Here is a 16,973-nt window from a genome sequence, read left to right on the forward strand (position 1 = left end):
GTTTGAAGTGTTAGCATCAGGTCCTGTCAACAGAAGAGCAAGTTACCTGAGAAAAGACAAGAACACTGACCCGTGCTCACACATGATGCAGCCTCCACTCCCACTGCTGCCTTATTGAGTGGGTAGTCCAGGCAGCCCTCAAACACTGACTACCTCCAAACTAGGTGCTCAGAACAGCTTTTCACACCTTCTGTGTTGTGTGGGCGGGAACTAGTTCCCCACCCACTCTGGCCTCTCTTTAACCACACAGCAAATGGGTGTCTCTCTGTGCACAAGAGACGCTCCTGGGCATAGCTGTCTCTCTACAGCACCATCCACTTTTATGAGCTCCCTGTGTCCCAGGAGCGTGGCCCAGCTCAATAGCAGATGATCTCATTTTTATCCTTCCCACTCATCTCCCCTGACATTTCCCTGGGTCCTCAAGGTCAACATCTCCTGAAAGACAACAGCATCATGACTGTGTTTTGAAATCCGCTCAATTAACCACCACATGTCCAGTGGTCAGTGACTGATGGAGACATATAGCGATTGCTACTAGAGTTCGTTTGATGAAGCACAAAGGGCACCCAGGCAAGGACAGGGAGGTTTGGACTTTCCCTGTGCAGGACAGTGATCCAGCTGAGGCAGTGCAGAAATCTCATCCATTGACAGAAATCCTGGAGCTGAAACGAGATTCAGCTCCCCACAGAACCACAGGAGCTGGGATTCCTCTGATTCAGTTCAGAAGAGCACAAGGAGTTGCCTGCATGTGAGCTCCTGCTCTGAGTCCTCGGTCCTTCAGCTGGGAGGCAGCTGCTCACACACAGACACTGGGTGATGCCCAAGGTGCCTGGGCTGCTCCTGATGTTTGCAAATGCTTGTAAACCATGTGGGAAATCCCTGAGATAGACACCTCCTTCCTGGGCATCAGCTGAGAGCCAGAGAGGGGATAGCACCGGCTGTCTGGTGTATTCACACTCATCTGCAAGAGCAGCACAGGGCCTTCAGGAAAGCCATGCCCATGGAGTGTCTGTGTTGCTACGTCGAATCCAAGACCCACGATCTGTCTAATGTCTGTGTTTCACGTTCTGCACACTGATACCACAGATGATCTGCAGGCCTGAGCTCCTGTTTGGACCACAGGGACACAGTTACATGGCTTCCACAACTTCACTGTAGCACAAGGGGAGTACAGAGTCTTAACAAGGGTTGGGTGAGGAGTCAAGGAAGGGCAACTGCCCTCTGTGAGAGTGCACTGAGATCTGCCTGAGGATGGAAGAGCAGACAGGTCAGATCTAATGGAAATGGCCAACAGAGGAGACCATCAGTGTCTGTTCCTGTCTTCTTTTCATGGAGAGCAAGTGGAAGGTGCCCTCTGCAGACATATGGGAGTCTCATGTTGTCAGGCCATTGGCCCTTTTGGGAGCCTTTTTCACTCCAGTATCTGCTGCAGGGACAGCACAGCAGGGCATGTGCCATCCAGAAGATTCGTGCAGAGCACAGATGGGAGATTCTTGACCAAGCCATGGAGGAACCAAAGTGGAGAGCTTCTCTCTGCTGGATCTCATACTCTCCGTCAACAAAAGTCTGGTGGGATCTCTGAAGGTCGAAGGGGCATCAGGCCATGTACAAGAAGCAAATGGATCTCGTTTTATTTATTTATTTATTTATTTATTTATTTATTTATTTATTTATTTATTTGAGTCCGTAAGCTTAAAAGATATTCATTAATGTCAATAAAATTGAGAGAAAGAATTAAAGACAAAAATTGAAATCAATGAAAATTTGTTAACCATTCTCAACATGAGAAAACCTCATGAGTCTTGTTCCATTTTAACTTGTAAATATTTATCTTTGAGGTGATTTGATGTCTTTTTTTTTTCTTTTTTTTTTTTTTTTTTCTTTTTCTGAAACTACGATGCTTTCCAGAACTGTGTTTGCTGGACACAAATGCCTTCAGGTTCAGGGACACAGACAGCGGTGCCAGTGCCAATGCCCTGAGACTATAGCCCGGCGCCCGCTGCTGCTCTTCCTTGCTGTCTATTTGATGTCCCTCATGCTCCAGGTGTCTCCAGCTCTCCTAAATAAATGGCTGTCATTAAGGGCATGTTTTCAGCAGGCCATTTAGACACATGCTCCTACCACAGCCTGCCAGATTTCCTCACCCCTTGCTCTTTGTTCAGCCAGATACCTCCCAATTATCTGTCTGATTTCTGACATTTAGGGGGATGACTCAAATTTGCTCCATCTTGCCAAAGTCTGATGGACTGTGTTGTCAACTCCTTCACTGTGATTCTATCTATCCCTTCTTATCTTTTCTTTTTCTCTTACTTTTTCTTTTTCTATGTCGTTTTCTTCTCCTTTTTCTTTCCTTTACCTTTTCCCTTTCCCTTTCCATATCCTTTTTTTTCCTTTTCATTTTCCTTTTTCTTTTTCTATTTCTATTTCTTTTTTTCTTTCACTTTCTCTCTTTTAATATTTCATGCTTCAAAGAAAGCATGAATTCTGTAAGTTGTTCATTAATGTCAGTAAAAGAGAAAAAAAAATAGTTGAAGACAAAGAGAAATCAAGAAGAATGTGTTAACCCATCTCAAAGTGAGAAATACTCATGAGTCCTGTTCAGTGTTGATACCTCCCAACTCCCTGGCTGATCTATCCCAGGGAGATTACTGGAATTTGCTCCATTCCTCAAAATTCTGTTGTCAGCTCCTTTACCGTGATTCTGTCTATCCCATCCTATCTGTGTCTAACTCATTTCTTGTGCAAATATTCCCTATGAAAGATAAACCTCAATAGAAGCAGCTTGGACATGGCATACAGTTGATCACTGTGTTTTACTGTTCATTCAATTACATCACCTTTCCTTCTGTTTGTTGGCCATAAATAAAGATAATTCTTTCTTTTTCCATGTGCAGCTGGTTCTCTGTGGAAAGCCATTGGGAGTTGGTACAAAGTAGGTTTAACACTGAGCGGGTGATGGCAGAAGAGAAGAGTGATGTGAGGAAAAGTGATGCAAGTCCCATGGGGCCAATGAGAGTAGAAGCGAGGTGGGGAGATTGAGGAGGAACTTTGCCCACACAGAAACAGAATAGAACTCACTGGGGACATCCTGGATTGACATCAGTTGCAAAGTGCTTCTTTTACTTCCTGTATAAAACAAACTATAAACAAATAGACAATAACTGCATTTTGGATTCTTGCTCTTTAAGCTGTCTCCATTTTGCTGAACAAGTTCTGAAAACCTGAAGAAGATAACAGGAAGGCACAAGGCACAAGAGGCTCTTTAGTTAATAATGGGCCACAGGGCACATTTGGTGCTGAGTCCATCAACCTCCAGTGCAGAGAGAAGTTTGCACAAAGAACTCAGCAAGACAAAGTCAAAAGTAACAGTGAAGATTCTTGGAGTACTAATGGGCCCACTGAGGGCCATTACCAAGTAAGCTTCCCAAGGCACTAATTAGAGCAGATAATTGGAAGCCATGACTCCAGTCAGGCAAAGGCACTGGCATGGTGGCTCTGATGCTAAGAAAATCCTTCTTTGTCTTAAGAAGCAAACAGGACAAGCCCTGATTCCCAGACCCTTGGAAGGGAGATCCTGTCTCTCATGTTGGCTCAGGGCCCTTCCTGGGGCAGTGGGATGGAGTTCTGTATGATGTTTAATGAAAGACATGGGGACAGAAGATCCCAGGCTGTGCATGGGGTGCAAGGACGGTGTGAAGTTCATATCCCATATGGGCCCTGTGTATCATCGCAGGATCTGGGTTGAGAGAAGGGCCCAGTCTGAACAAGCAGTCAGTTCCAATGAAACTCTGAACTTCATAACAGAAACATGGTGGGATTGCTCCCATGACTGGAGCACTGCAATGGATGGCTACAAACTCTTCAGGAAGGATAGGCAAGGAAGGAGGGGTGATGGTGTGGCTCTCTACGTTAGGGAATTATTTTATGCTATCGAGATTGTTACTGGGGATGATAACATTGAATCGCTATGGGTAAAGATCAGAGGAAGGGCTGACAAGGCAGACATCCTGGTGGGCGTCTTTTATAGACCGCCAAACCAGGATGAAGAGACAGATGGGGTATTCTTCAAGCAGCTGGCACGAGCTGCACGGTTGTCAGCCCTTGTCCTTATTGGGGACTTCATCTTCCCTGTCATATGCTGGGAGTATAGCACGGCACAGAAGAAGCACTCTAGGAGGTTTCTGGAGTGCATAGAGGATGCCTTCCTGATGCAGCTGGTCAGAGAACCCACAAGAGGAAATGCCCTGCTAGACCTGCTGTTTGCAAACAGGGAATGTCTGGTGGGAGATGTGGAGGCTGGGGGCTGCGTTGGACAGAGTGACCATGAAATGATAAATTTCTCAATTCATGGTGAAACTTGGAGGGGGAATAGTAAAACTGCTACCTTGGACTTCCGGAGGGCGGACTTTGAATTGTTCAAGAGACTAGTAGGGGCAGTCCCCTGGCATTCAGTCTTAGCAAACAAAGGGGTCCAAGAGAGCTGGTTGCTATTCAAGAACGAAGTCTTAAGGGCGCAGGAGCAGGCAGTCCCCCTGAGCCGCAAAATGAGCCGGCGGGGAAGAAGACCGGCGTGGATGAATAGGAAACTGTTCTTAAGGTTGCAGAAGAAGAAGAGAATCTACCACCTGTGGAAGGAGGGAAGAGCAACTCAGAATGACTACAAAGAAGCTGTTAAGTTGTGTAGAGGGAAAATCAGAGAGGCAAAAGCCCAGCTTGAATCTAAGCTGGCTGCTGGGGTAAAAACAAACAGGAAACTCTTTTACAAGTACATCAGCTGTAAGAGGAGGACAAAGGGGAATCTCCATTCTTTACTGGACGAGGCTGGGAATGTGATCATAGAGGATAAGGAAAAGGCAGATGTTCTGAATGCCTTCTTTATGTCTGTCTTTAAAAGTCATCTCGGTTATTCCCAGGGCTCCCCACGCTCTGACCTGGTAGTCTCGGCTGGGGAGCAGACTGAACCCCCTGTGATTCTTGAAGAAGTGGTCAGGGAATTACTACTCCAACTGGACTGCCACAAGTCCATGGGTCCGGATGAGATTCACCCAAGAGTGCTAAAGGAGCTGACGGAGGTGATCGCTGAGCCGCTTTCCATTATCTTTCAGTGCTCCCTGTTAACGGGTGAGGTCCCGGAAGACTGGAGGCTTGCCAACGTGACTCCCATTTACAAGAAAGTTTGTAAGGAGGATCCAGGGAACTACAGGCCTGTGAGCCTGACCTCGGTGCCAGGGAAGGTAATGGAACGGATAGTCTTGAGGGAGATCATGTGGCAGGTGTGGGAAGACCAGGAGATCCGACCTAGCCAGCATGGGATTGTGAAGGGCAGGTCCTGCTTGACCAATCTGATCTCCTTCTACGATCCCGTGACCCGTCTAATAGATGAAGGAAAGGCTGTTAATGTGCTCTACTTAGACCTCAGCAAAGCCTTTGACACTGTCTCCCATGCTGTTCTCCTACAAAAGCTGGCAGCCCGTGGCTTGGATGAGTACACTCTCGGCTGGGTAAGGAGCTGGCTGGAGGGCCGGGCCCAGAGAGTGGTGGTGAATGGAGTTAAATCCAGTTGGAGACCAGTCATGAGTGGTGTTCCCTAGGGGTTGGTGCTGGGACCTGTCCTCTTCAACATCTTTATTGATGACTTGGATGGGGGCATTGAGTGCACCCTCAGTAAGTTCACAGATGACACCAAATTGGCAGGGAGTGTCGATCTGCCTGAGGGTAGAGAGGCCCTGCAGAGGGATCTGGATAGGCTGGAGAGCTGGGCCAAAGCCAACAGGATGAGGTTCAACAAGACCAAATGCCGGGTTCTGCATTTTGGCCACAACAACCCTGGGCAGTGCTACAGGCTTGGGGCAGAATGGCTAGAGGATTGTGTTGAGGAAACAGACCTGGGGGTATTGATTGATGCTCGGCTGAACATGAGCCGTCAGTGTGCCCGGGTGGCCAAGAAGGCCAACGGCATACTGGCTTGCATCAAAAACAGTGTTACTAGCAGAAACAGGGAGGTAATTGCCCCCCTGTACTCGGCATTGGTGCGGCCGTACCTTGAGTACTCTGTTCAGTTTTGGGCCCCTCACTGCAAGAAAGACACTGCGGCCCTGGAACGTGTTCAGAGGAGGGCTACGAAGCTGGTGAGGGATCTGGAGCACAGGCCTTATGAGGAGCAGCTGAGGGAGCTGGGATTGCTCAGCCTGGAGAAGAGGAGGCTCAGGGGAGACCTTATAGCTCTCTATAACTTCCTGAAGGGGGGTTGTAGTGAGCTGGGGGTTGGCCTCTTCTCTCGTGTAATCAGTGATAGAACTAGAGGGAATGGTTTTAAGCTGCGTCAGGGGAGATTCAGGCTGGACATTAGGAAGTATTACTTTTCGGAAAGGGTACTCAGGCATTGGAATGCACTGCCCAGGGAGGTGGTGGAGTCACCGACCATGGGAGTGTTCAAGAAATGCTTGGATGTGGTGCTGAGGAATATGATTTAGCCAGGAAGTATTGGTAATTGTTGGACTAGATAATCTTCTAGGTCTTTTCCAACCTTGATAATTCTGTGATTCAGTGATAATTGCCCCATAAGTGCTTCATACCCGCCCCATAGCTGGCCCATAAGTGCCCCATAGCTGCCCCATAGCAGCCCAATAAGTGCCCCATAAGTGCCCCATATCTGCCCCATAGCAGCCCAATAAGTGCCCCATAAGTGCCCCATAGCTGCCCCATACTTGCCCAATATGTGACCCGTAAGTGCCCCATAGCTGCCCCATACTTGCCCAATATGTGACCCATAAGTGCCCCATTGCTGCCCAATAGCAGCCCCATAAGTGCCCCATAGCTGCTCCATAAGTTCCCCATATGTGCCCATAAGTGCCCTATAAGTGCCTCATAGCTGCCCCATAGATGCCCCATAGCTGCCTCATAACGGAACCAAAAGAGTCCCACAGCTTCCCCATAAGTACCCCATAAAAGCTCTATAGCTGCCCCATAAGTGCCCCATAGCAGCCCCATAAGTGCCCTATAAGTGCCCCATACCGGCCCCATAGCTGCCCCATAGCAGACCCATATCTGCCCCATATGTGCCTCATAAGTGCCCCATATGTGCCTCATAAGTGCCCCATAGCTGCCCCATAAGTGCCCCATAGCAGCCCAATAAGTACCCCATAGCAGCCCAATAACTGCCCCATAGCTGCCACATAGCAGCCCCATAAATGCCCCATAAGTGCCCCATAAATGCCCCATAAGTGCCCCATAGCAGCCCAATAAGTGCCCCATAGCAGCCCAATAACTGCCCCATTGCTGTCCCTAAGCTGCCACATAGCAGCCACATAAGTGCCCCATAGCTGCCCAATAAGTGCCCCATAGCAGCCCATTAAGTGCCCCATAAATGCCTCATAGCTGCCACATGAATGCCCCATAGCTGCCCCATAAGTGCCCCATAGATGCCCCATAGCTGCCCCATAAGTGCCCCATGGCTGCCCTATAGCAACCTCATAAGTGCCACATAGCTGCCCCATACCAGCCCCATAAGTGCCCCATATGTGCCCTATAGGTGCCCCATTACTGCCCCATAGCAGCCCCATTACTGCCCCATTACTGCCCCATAGCAGCCCCATTACTGTCCCATAGCTGCCCCATAAGTGCCCCATAGCAGCCTCATAAGTGCCCCATAGCAGCCTCATAAGTGCCCCATTACTGCCCCATAGCTGCCCTATAAATGCTTCATAGCTGCCCCATAATTGCCCCATAGTTGCCTCATAAGTGCCCCATAGCTGCCCCATAAGTGCCCCATAGCTCCCCCATAGCTGCCCCATAAGTGCTCCATAGCTGCCCCATAAGTGCCCCATAGCTGCCCCATAAGTGCCCCATAGCAGCCCCATATGTGCCCCATAAGTGTCCCATAGCTACCCCATAAGTGCCCCATAGCAGCCCCATAAGTGCCCCATAGCTGCCTGTCACGGGTTACTTAGATTTACCTATGCCCGTGACAGGGGAAGCCACCCTGTGGGCCCCCCCCTCGGGGCCCGGAAAGGAGGGGGAAAAGGGGAATGGGATAAAAACAGCGGCAATCTAAGGAGGAAAAACTTATTTTACTAAATATGATATCGAAATACAAGATAACACAATGTAATATAATTAAGGCTAACAAATCGAACAAACAGAGAGAGAGAGAGAGTCCCTGAAAACCGAGAGGCCTACTGTGAACTCTAGGCGACACGGCTGGAACGCTTCCCACTCTCCGAGAAGTTCGAGAGAAGAAGGAGGGCACTCCAGCCTGGGAACGAGATTATACAGCGTCCTGGTCCCGTGACTTATTATTACCCCTGTTGTTCTCTGGGATATGTAGTCTTCTGTGGACTGCACATTCAATAGAAGTATCCATACTTTACATGATGTTATGATGTGGAATACTGATAGCAAAATTACAAAATTACAAAACCATGACATTCTCCTTGCAGAGGTGTCCTTGGTTCTCATGCCGTTTATCTTGATCCACAGCTGCTGCTCTGAACAGCTTTTCTTGTATTCCCACAAGCACCAGTGCAGCCACCGCCCTCAGGCACCCTGGCCATCCCTTACTCACTTCCTTGGCAATTTGCAGCTCAGGGGTTTGGCAGACGACTTCTTTCCTGGCAGTCCTTAAGGTTCAAAGTCCAGCTGTAATCTCATTTCCCAAATATGTCACTTGCTGTTGAGTTATTTGTGCTTTCTGTAAACCAAGAAACTCAGCAAACTCTCAGTCTATTGTACACAGTCCTTTTGTTGCTGTGGCAGCCACGTGCTGCAGTAAAGTTCCACCCTAGGATGGAGGATCCCAGATCTCAGGCTCATGAGTTGACCATCATTAAGCTGTTCTCACAACCCTGGGTAACACTGTCCAGGTTAACTGAGACTCTTCTCCCCATATCAGGGCTTTCCTATTCAAAGGCTAATAACCTTGGGCTTCCTTTGGCCAAACCAGGCAGAAGAGACATCCCTCAAATCCAGAAGGTAAACTCCATCTTTTCGTTCCTTAACTTGGTTAATAAAGTGCATGGATTTGCCACCACTGAGTGTATCCATTCAACTATTCTAGTACTTGCCCTCAAGTCTTGTACCAAACTACAGCACTTGCTATCAAAATTGGAATCCAAACTCCAAAAAGTTACCTATTATTTCTTTTATCCTTCTACAGTCCCATACCCTCAAAGGGCACCGCTTTACCCTGACTAGGCAAACTCTTGCTTTTAACTTCTATTTAGGGCTTCATTTTTGGCCCTGATGCCCACACCACCAAGTGTGTCATATTTGAGATTGCTGTAACTCCTGGGGGTACAACATTGTTTTGCCCAGTTTGTGTTAAAGCCAGAGTTACAGTTTTTAATCAGTCAATATCGTTGCACTCTTAGCTCCAGTTTTATTCAATTTCTTGCCAGAGTAACCTGGCAGGTACAAGAATTTCTGTATTCCTGCTTGTTTTCTTAGCTTATGTTTAATTAATCCAAAAAAGGAAACATTTCTCGTTGCGCAGTAGCACCTACTACTGTTACAAAACCATCTATGGGTAGTAAGAAGCACCCATATCCACCAGAAAACGAACCTCAATATCCTGCTTTCCTAAATGCAATTTCCCACTGCAGTTTGCACACTGGTTTCCTTCCAGTGAGGTCACCCCCAAGTACATTGCCCGGTGCAACTCAAGGGTAGGTATGGCCAGCCATACGGACCACAAACCCACACAGAACCACAAGGTATCACTGCACAGAAGACTTATTAGGACCCTTAGACAAGGATCTGGGGAAAGTCGTATTCTTACAGCAGCTTCTGGGTAAAGCTCCTACCCACAGCTCGGTTCCATTGCAAGAGTTCTGTTCAACACACAATGTCCTCTGGTGCTGTACCGGAGATTGCCTCTTGCTGGGACATACTCGTGGGGGAGAGGAGTGAAAGGAACGCCAGGACAGCAAGGGAGGGATGCCTGAGCACAGGGGTGTGCGAATGTCCCCAGCGAAGGAAGCAAAGAGAGCCGGCAGAAAGCGATGCTTCATTAGCGTAACACAAACACCCATCCCTTCCCCCCTCCCCCCCTCCCCCGGGTGCAGATGTGCCATGAGAACGAGCTGTGAAACTGCCGAGCGCCTGGCAGCCGGCTCGGGGCGTGCTCACTGCGGGAATTCCTGCCTTCCTGAGCCTGTGCGGAAGAGGCGAGAGCCTGGCTGGAAGCCATCCGGGCAGCACCGCGGTGGCAGGAGGTGCACCAAGGCCGTCCTGCGGCCAGCTCCGGGCTGAGGGCACTCGGCGTCCTCTGCTCTACGCGACTCCGAGGAGCCCGGCTACCTGCACCAGAGCTGGGAGTAGCCTGCTCCGCACCCAAGGTAGGTGCCCTTCGTGGCTCGTGCAGAGGAGCGCACGCTTCCTGCCCCCTGCCAGCAGCACCGGGAGAGGAGCGGGGAGCGGCCCCGGACGGGGCGGAACCCGCACTGCCGTACCCCAGGCGGGACCCTGGTCCCGGCTCCAGCTCCCGCTCAGCGCAGCAGGTTTGCTGGCCCAGACGGGCTGCAACCAGGGCAGCAGTTCATGCAGCCCGGGCTGGGCTCCGAGGGGCACGGGAACGGGCTGGGAGCTGGGACAGTGAGGAAGGGAGCAGAGGAGGTCAGCGTGCTCTGCTGCCCGGTTGGATCTCTGTAACACAGCGCAGCTGGGGCTGCAGTTCTTCCTCTGGGCCACGGGAGACACGAGACGGCCTCGCTCTGCAGCTGTGCATGCGTGGATTGATGGAAGCTTTAACCCCCCCGATGCCTCCTTTGGAGTGTCTTAATGTGAAGCCTCCAAGTGGAAATTTGCACTCGCCCTGCTCCTCGTCCCCGGCAGCCCCCAGCTTCCCTTCGGGGACCCTGCGGGCAACATGTGCCTCTGGCGACCCTTGAAATGGCGTTACCTTTTGTTTGCTGAGCGCTTGCCTGATGGCTCAGCTGGGGTTGTGCAAACCCCTGGCAAGGCTTTTGTTCAGGCTGTCCCGGCAGCTGCAGATGCCTTGAGCACACAGCTGCGGGCCCTGAGCACGTTCAGCATCTGCAGCAGCTCCGGCACTGGGCTCTGGAACAGACGATGAGAAGCTGGCAGCCTGTGGGCTGACTGCATCGGCTGGTGGTGGCTGTGACCGTCACAGGCTGGTTTGGCTGCAGTGCTGTCAGATACTCTCTCTTCTCAGGAGATGGAAAAATAATCTCCATGTGGTTGGATGTTTTGTTGATTTATTGTTGTGTTTAAGTAAGCCATCCTATTTATTTGAGAAGTGTGAACCATCCAGTTGACTCCTCGCCATTTTGCACTTCCTTACCCGAGGAATGTGAGCCATCACCACTTTTAGGTAACATCAGCAGTAGGTGGTTTTGAGAACTACATCAGTCACCTTTACAGAGTACTTTTCCCAACCCTTTTCTGAGGGCTTGCTTGATTTCAGCAAGCCCAGGGCTACTTCCACTCCTGAGAGGATGTACGGACATCTGCCAGAGGATTTAATCCATTTGCCACCAGGTGTTCCCTCATGGATCTGTGGAGGTGGTGCTCCAGCAGGCTGCTCTGCTGGCAGCTGCCATCTGTGCTGAGGCTTGCTGTGATTGTGTGTTGGGGGCTGCATTCACGGTGTTCTTCCATGAACCAGGTGCTTTTCTGCACCTCCTGCTGGATGGTTGGATGGCCATACCATTTTCTAACAGTATTTCTGCATTTCTTTCCTGGGTAGCCGTCCCCTTTAGGCGTGCTTGCAGTCAATCAAAAGATCCCCCAGTTGGCACAGGCTGTCCTTGTTGTATGTCCTCAACTTCCTTCACCACTCAGACCTCCAATAAAACTCCCCTTTCCCATTCCTCCTGTATCACTCTTCAGTTTCCTTAACTGCAGCTAGGGCAGGCAATAAGCCGTCATTCTGCTGCCTCTGTTTGCCTTAACTGTGTAGAGGCAGTGCCTTTAATTAGTGCTATGGGTGCAGTTTTGCATCTGTTTGGAGCCAAACCCTACAGGTGGAGGATGTGTGGCGTAAAGGATTGTAGGCGACTCGGGGAGGTCTTCGTTTATTGTGTGAATAAGCATTACCTGCACAACTTGCACTGCGTAGTGCAGCAGAAATATTGTGGTATATCAGTCGCTTTTGATTCTGGGAGGACCGGTGCAGTTCTCCTTTGCTTCATATGTCACTTCCAAACCCGACACGATGCTGATAACACCTTTCCCATTTTGCATCCTATTACTGCCCCAGTGACCTCTGCTTGCCGCTCAACTACAGCAGTTGCCACGAGAACATTCACAGAAGAATTTGGGATGTGCTTCATGTCTCTTGTCATCGGTTTGTTTCCCTTCTTGCCATCCTGCAGACTTTGCCCATTGGTCACAAGTGGATCCAAACACAGCATACACTCCTAAGGGAGAAGCAGGACTATATTGGTTGATATAATAGGGATATGCTGTAGTGATTTAACAGTGACACAACAGGATCGGAGGTGGCTGGATACACTTGGTTATTTACTGCATGGAGGGTAGGGTTACGCACACACCTACAGGAGGCCCTCCCATTGAGTCACGAGGCTCAGAGTAGTTCCCCTTTTTTTCTCATGTCTTCAGACCACAGAGGTAAGGAGCTAGGATGTGGCTGGATCCTCTCCTAGTCCCAAGCTTGGTCAAGGCTTTGTGTGGAAGGAATCATACGTGCACAGTCCCTCTAAGACAGAACCTTAGAGAATACATGAAAGGTCCAAAGTAACCACGGGTGTCTTACAGAAGATCTGTATTGAGAAGGAGTCTTGATGTCAAACTGCAAGGGATCTCTGTGCAGGTGTGAGCTGCAGAAACAGCCCTGCTCGAGGGCAGGTCCTGTGGTGCAGCCTGCTGCTGTGCAGCAGAGCTGGAGGGGCACTTGGGCTGCTCCCTCTTTTGGGGTAAGATGACTGCCTCCTTGCCGTGCTTTGTCTTAAGTCCCCTCTCAGTCTCAGCTGTTGAACTAAGTGTCAGCTACCAGTTGTTTCAGCCTCCCAGTCTGAGACAGCTTTGTGACGGTTCATCTCTTTGAGACAGATTGTTTCCTGTGCTGCAGCTCATTGTCTTCCTCTGCAAGGCCAGGCAGTGCCCTGCAGAAGGGCTGAGCTGGGACTGGGACTGCTGCATTCCCTCACAGCTCCCCTGCCATTTCTCTTCTCTCTGCAGGCTCCAGTTCAACTTCTGCCTTCCAGCCATGACCATCCCAGCCTGCAGGAGAGCAGCAAATGGCTGCAGCACATCCAGTTGAGGTAGGGGTTGGGGAAGCAGGCAGGAGAGGCCAAGGGGCCAGGGATGTGAATGCAGGGGTAGAGGGAGGTGCCCTCAGCCAGCATGTGTGTGCTGGGGACAGAAAAGCAGCTGGGGTGTGAGGTTCTGTCCTGTGCGAGCTGCTTGCCTGGGCCTTGGCTGTTCCCAGCAAGGAGCCTCTTTGCTTGCAGGAGCCCGTGAGCTTTGAGGAGGTGGCCGTGTATTTCAGCAGGGAGGAGTGGGAGCTGCTGGACCCTGTGCAACGAGAGCTCTACCGGGACGTGATGTTGGAGACATACCAGTGTGTGGCCTCGCTGGGTGAGAGCTTGTCTGCCTTTCCTCCTCGTTAGGGCACCTTTGGCTGTGCAGAATGAGCCTCTGCAAGCCGGGCCTTGAATAAACAGCATGCAGCTACATATTGACTTACACCACAGTGCCAGCAAGAAAGGAGATACTGAAAAGCATGAGTTTCAGAAGGGATTAGTATGCACGGCACTCTGATCAAAGCCACAGAGTCAGTGCTGGCAAGCAGGCATCAGCCAGGAGGGAGAAAACCAGCCCTTGTGTTGTGTGTTGCTTGGTGCCACCAGCTCCAGCTCATAGATTACTTCCTGGTTACTGCTATGGAATTGAGGATTTTCCATGCAATTGCCATCAGCATTTTGATGCCTTGACCACTGGTAGACTGTAAGAAAACAAATAAGCTGTTGTAAAGTTAATTTGAAAGAAAAAATATCCCTTCACAATGTTCAGAGATGTCAAAACATTCTTTGCTCCAAGGGAAGCTGTAGGCACAGTGTCATTTAGACCTAAATGGTGGTTTCTCCTTGGGGAGGGGCACAGAGTGGAACTGCTGAACAGGCACTGTGCCAGCATGAGGGAAATGCTCTCTTGTTCCCTGTTTCTCTCCCTGAAGCTCCACTTCCAGCCCCCAAGCCCGTGGTGATCTCCCTGCTTGAAAGAGGGGGAGACCCCTGGATCGCAGATGTGCATAGCCCTGAGGCCATGCCAGGAGACCTCAGCCCAGGTGAGGTGGTGGAGGGAAGGGGAATGTTGGGGCTGTAAGAGCCTTCTCTGCCTGTGTTTTATTTTGGGCACCGTGTGCTATTGCTGCATTTCCTCTGTCATCCAGCAGCTGATGGGATCAGAAATACAAAGGAGGTTCCACAGAGAAATTGTGTAGCGGAAATGCAGCGGAATTGCATCTCTGAGGAAGAAATCAGAAGGGATGTCCAGGAAGTCCTGCAGCAAGGTCAGGGTGAGCACATCAAGAAGCCCCTGGGAAAGCATCTGGGAATGACACTGAGGAACCCAGTGGACTTCAGCATAGGTCCAAAGCAGCCTGAGGAAACCAGGAGCAAGGATGTGTGCCAGATGAAAAAGCAGAATCCACGCACTGAGTGTGAGAAAAGCTTTAAACTGGATTCCAGCATCACTAGCCACCAGTGCACGCACTCAGCAAAGAGGCATTACGAGTTCTGTGATTCTGCAGAGAGCATGAAATGGAGACTCCACCCCACTGGCCAGCAGTGCATGTACACAGGAGAGAGAGCCTCTGAGTGCTCTGACTGTGGAAAGACTTTTACGGACAGTGGGAGCCTCACTTCCCACCAGTGTATCCACAGAAGAGAGAGACTGTACAAGTGCCTTGAGTGTGGGAAGAGCTTGAAAGGTATTTCTAAACTCAAAATACACCAACGTGTCCACACAGGAGAGCAACCATGTAAGTGCCCTGAGTGTGGGAAGAGCTTTAAGGATAGTTCTAAACTCAAAATACACCAACGTGTCCACACAGGAGAGCGACCATATAAGTGCCTTGAGTGTGGGAAGAGCTTCAAAAACAGTTCCAACCTCACCATCCACCATCGCATCCACACAGGAGAGAGACCATTTAAGTGCACTGATTGTGGGAAGAGCTTCAAAAAGAGTTCCAGCCTCACCGTCCACCATCACATTCACACAGGAGAGAGACCCTGCAAGTGCAAGGAGTGTGGGAAGAACTTCAAAAGCAGCTCTGAACTGAAGGTGCACCAGCGTGTCCACACAGGAGAGAGACCATATAAGTGCTCTGAGTGTGAGAAGAGCTTCATAAGCAGTTCTAATTTGAAGCTCCACCATCACATTCACACAGGAGAGAAACCCTGCAAGTGCTCTTAGTGTGGGAAGAGCTTCAGAAGCAGCTCTAAACTGAAGGTGCACCAGCGTGTCCACACAGGAGTGAGACCATATAAGTGCTCTGAGTGTGGAAAGAGCTTCATAAGCAGTTCTAATTTGAAGCTCCACCAGCGCATCCATACAGGAGAGAAACCCTATAAGTGTCCTGAGTGTGGGAAGAGCTTCAGAAGCAGCTCTGAACTGAAGGTGCACCAGCGTGTCCACACAGGAGAGAGACCCTATGAGTGTCCTGAGTGCGGCAAGAGCTTCAAAGGGAGTTCTGAATTGAAGCTCCACCAGCGCATCCACACAGGAGAGAAACCCTATAAGTGTACTGAGTGTGGGAAGAGCTTCAGAAGCAGCTCTAAACTGAAGGTGCACCAGCGTGTCCACACAGGAGAGAGACCATATAAGTGCTCTGAGTGTGGGAAGAGCTTCATAAGCAGTTCTGATTTGAAGCTCCACCAGCACATCCACACAGGAGAGAAACCCTGCAAGTGCTCTGAGTGTGGGAAGAGCTTCAGAAGCAGCTCTGAACTGAAGATGCACCAGCGTGTCCACACAGGAGAGAAACCCTATAAGTGTCCTGAGTGTGGGAAGAGCTTCAAAAGGCGTTCTGAATTGAAGATGCACCAGTGCATGCACACAGGAGAGCGACCCTATAAGTGTCCTGAGTGTGGGAAGAGCTTTAAAAGGCGTTCTGAGCTGACACTGCATCAGAGCATCCACAGGAAAAAGAGACCCTGTGAGTGTCCTGAGTGTGGTAAGAGCTTCAAAGGGAGTTCTGAATTGAAGCTGCACCAGCATATGCACACAGGAGAGAGACCATAGCTTCTGTTGGACATTTTAGAACATTTTGGCCAGGCCTGCATGCAGGGAGATGCCTGGGAACTTGTCTTTTCTCTCCTTCAGAGAATCCCATCTGCTGTGTTACCAGAATGTCTGCACCAGTGAGCTGAAATGGCAGGAAGCCTTGAGTGTGAGAAGGGCTTTGTGCCGAGCAGAGAGCTCCTCACACTCCCAGAAGAACTTCATGCAAAGCTCAGTCGTCATTAAACATTGCAGTCAACAGGACAGGTAGCTACTAGGAGTGCATCTCCTGCAGGAAGAGTTTCTCTCAGGGCTGGTGCCTCATTTCTCATGGGAAAACCCCCAGCAGGAGAGACTTTCAGGATGCTGGATAGCCCAGGGATGAGGGAGACCAATGCTTCTCCCCATGCAGGAACAGTTTGCAAAGGAGACGGCATCACCGACACCCTCTGCAGAAGGGACTTAACCCAGGAGCTTCAGATGGCCTTTCCTTGCTGCCCAAAGCACTTCTCTCACCATGCCCGCTTTCCACTTCTACTCTTCCCACCAGCTGCTTTTTGATGCGGTTTCCTAGTGGAGAAGTGGTTGTGTAGGGATCTGCTGTGTGTCTGTGTGCATGTGTTGCTCTCAGTCATTTCTGAGCACACTCATGCATCCCAGAGAAGAGTCAGGAGAGCAGTAACGTGGCTCTTGGAGGTTTTCTGAGAATCTTCTGTAGTGGAAAGAGAAGGGGGTGAATAAAGTAGCTGAGTTGTTCTGGAGCTTTCTTC

General features: G+C 50.1%; 1 pseudogene; it reads left to right on the forward strand.

The window, feature by feature from the left end:
- The first annotated feature begins 14,613 nt into the window (after nucleotides 1-14,613).
- On the forward strand, nucleotides 14,614-16,225 carry LOC146756426 (uncharacterized; annotated as a pseudogene).
- The last annotated feature ends 748 nt before the right edge of the window (nucleotides 16,226-16,973 follow it).

This window comes from Coturnix japonica, chromosome 27, assembly GCF_054131305.1.
Source record: "Coturnix japonica strain WE chromosome 27, WE-NBRP24, whole genome shotgun sequence".
Taxonomy (NCBI): domain Eukaryota; kingdom Metazoa; phylum Chordata; class Aves; order Galliformes; family Phasianidae; genus Coturnix; species Coturnix japonica.